Consider the following 3,165-nt stretch of genomic DNA (forward strand, 5'->3'; position numbering starts at 1 on the left):
CTTTTTATTCTTCTTTTTTAAACCACCGTTTCCCACGCGTGTACACTCCCGATGCTGCGGTGGGTTTGAAAACGGGTTACTTCACATTTGACCCCGTTATTGCCACGGCCAAATAACACGTAGCACTACGGCTATTTAAGCCACCCTCTTCCTCTGCCATCCCTCATCCATCTCCCATCCTCTCTGCCATCTGCCCTTCTTGCTCTTCGACCACTTCTCCTTCTTCTAGCACATCCTCAGCCATGCAGTACACCGGACCAACCTACCACTTTCCACCCACCGTGCCGGAGAGGCTCTACCCTCCTGGCGTGTACGTTGAGCGCACACTACGTGTGTGGGCAATATCAAGGTGGAGGACCGCAAGGAACTTCACCGAGTTCTTCCTCGCGTTCGGCTACCACCACCTCCCGCGGAGATCTCCAAGGATGTTTCGTGTCGAGGAGGTTATCCAAAACGGGGTGGTGGTTGCTCTCCTTGCCCACTTCACCAACACATTCAACGCCTTCTACCTCCTCGGCCGGGTGTGTTGGTGTGGCTGCGAGTTCATCGTTTTCACCACCCACAACATGTTCACGGAGTACACCAACATCTTCCCCACCGCGTCCCGCATGCACACTCTTTCGTACCCCATCGACAACGCCCTGGAGGAGCAGTGAAGGGCGCCCGGAGGAGGAGCGAGGTGGAGAAGGCGGCGTCTAGGGTTCTAAACCCTCTATCTATTTTTCTTTTTTTCAGTCTATGTTATGTTAAGTAGTAATCTCATTGAACTATGGGAGAGATGCTATGGGCTTGTTGGCCCTTTTATCAAGTTCTATTATTAAGTTTTCTATCTATTCTATTATGAAGTTCTTCCTAGTTTCAACTATGTGATCGTGCTATGGGCTTGTTGGCCCTATCTAGATGTATGTTGATTGTTAGTTACCACCTAGTGCATGCAGCCACAACGAACTCTTCTTTTCTTACACAAGCCACAAATATGTAGCCACCTAGCTAGTGCATGCAGCCACAACATATTTGTTCAATTTATTTGTCGTAGCAAAACGGGTGTAGATGCGAGTGGATCGAAAAGGCTGCAACTGATTGTAAAAAACGATGCTCTAAATCGAGGAGACAAGTGTGCGAGAAGAGAGGAACCATCGGCAGCGACTGCCGCTGCATCCGTGGCGGCTGGCGTGCACGAAAGCGGCTCGGTCAGTGCATCGTGGAGGCACGCATCAGCGCATGCAGGCTCGGTCGGCGCATCGATGCATGCAGGCAGGCTTGTTGGGTGCATGCATAGCAGGCTTCTGTCGTGGCGGCACGCGCAGGCGTTTAACGGTCAAACAGCTACACCCCCAATGCGGCCCCACTCGTCAGAGTTAACGGTCAAAGCATTGACCCGACGACGACGTCCGTTGTGACCTCTTCTGAGGGTTTCGGGCAAGGGAGTGGGGAAAACTAAGCAAAAGTTAAGAGTGTGGGGATGGATGAGTAGAGCTAAGGAACCAGGGTCACAGATGTAAAAATCCCATTATAATATTGCCTCTAGGACATATTTCCAACAGGTGGGTGCAAGCGACCTGCTCATAGTTGCTGACCTATGGGCACTAGCGAAGCTTAGTGAGGGCAAAACCAGGCTGTGGCCCGCCCAGCTCCTGAGAAAAATAAAAAAATTTGTGCATGTAACAGCCCAATCCATCCAGTAGCAGACCAAACCAAGCAGCACTATCCTCGCATCCATCCAGGGCCCAACACTGCCTCACTCTCCTCGCATCCATCTAGGTCCCAGCATTGCCTCGCATCCAGCTGTGAGCTTTCTACCCCTCAAAAAAGCTCTGAGCCAAGCTATGAAAACTACTCGGTACACTGCATAGGAGTCCGAGAGGTCCACTAGCCAGGCAGCCGGCTGCCACAACAAGCACAATATCGCAAAACCAGTCAGCCAGCACCCACGAATTTTCTTTCTTTCTCCAAATTTTACTTCAGAACATCATCTTGATACAACTTTCCCTGTATAGACTTAGGCTATACCGTTGTAGCAATTTGAAATTTCACTAACTAATGCCTCCTTAATTGTATGGTTTAGAATTAAATTTTATTTGCCCGCCCAAATAATTTGTTGTAGCTCCGCCACTGTCTGTGGGGTCGATTAAGCAACATGGGCGAAGTGCTGATAGGGTAGGTGGGTCGTTGTGTGAAAAACGTTTAGAAGGGGTTGGTGGGCTTCGACCATGTTGGGTTGGATCTCTCTCTCTCTCTCTCTCTCTTTGTGTTTGTGCTTCCTTTCGCCTTTTCTTTCAAAAAGATTCCACAGAGGAGGAAAGAGAGGGTTAGAAGGGTAATTCCCTTGGAGAGATATGTTTCTAGACTCCTAAAAATATTTGGGATTTAAATAAAATGGTTTGTGTTTTTTGTACTTGATGCACTATCTCCCTTCAACCCTTTGAGCGAAATGTAGCAAAAGGAAGGAAAATCCATGGACCGACCCCATTGTCTCCACCCCGTAGGAACTACGAGATCACCCCAAGGATGCCCTCGGCGTCCAGGGGTCACAGACAGACCTTTTTAGACAAAACAAAATTCAAACAAGTTGAATTTAATTCAATATGTTTGAATTTTGAAACACATTTAAATGAATTCCAAATGGGTTGAAATTGAAGATAGTGACCCTACACAATAAATGTGATTTATGGGGAAAATGAAAATTTATGAAGGAAGTAAAGTTGCAACTTAACTTTCAACAATCCCTTTTAAAGATAAGTTGAAAGTTGTATTGGAATGTTGGAAGTTGGGCAAGTGACTTTGTGCAAGTGAAAAAGAAATGGAGTTGGAAAAGAAACACAAGTTGACATGAAAAAAAGTAAAGAAAAACACTCATGCACAAACATCCATAACATAAATATAAATCAGAAATTGGTCCTTAGATATGGTTTTTGGTTCTAGGCCATTACAACTCTCGCCCACTTATAAGAGATCTTGCCCTGGGATCTAGGAATGTGAAAGATCAGGAGGTTTAGCTATATAGTTGCTTCTTTGACAAAAGAGTGATAGCAAAGAACCTTCGAGGTTGCAAGGACATGAAAAAGCGCACAAGGGACAAGAAAGAATTTGGAAAAGACTCTGGTTGAAAAGAGAGACAAGGAATAGTTTCATGTCGGAGGTCATGTTGTATTCATTGAGAAGATG

Source organism: Triticum aestivum, chromosome 7D (assembly GCF_018294505.1).
Source record: "Triticum aestivum cultivar Chinese Spring chromosome 7D, IWGSC CS RefSeq v2.1, whole genome shotgun sequence".
NCBI classification, from domain to species: domain Eukaryota; kingdom Viridiplantae; phylum Streptophyta; class Magnoliopsida; order Poales; family Poaceae; genus Triticum; species Triticum aestivum.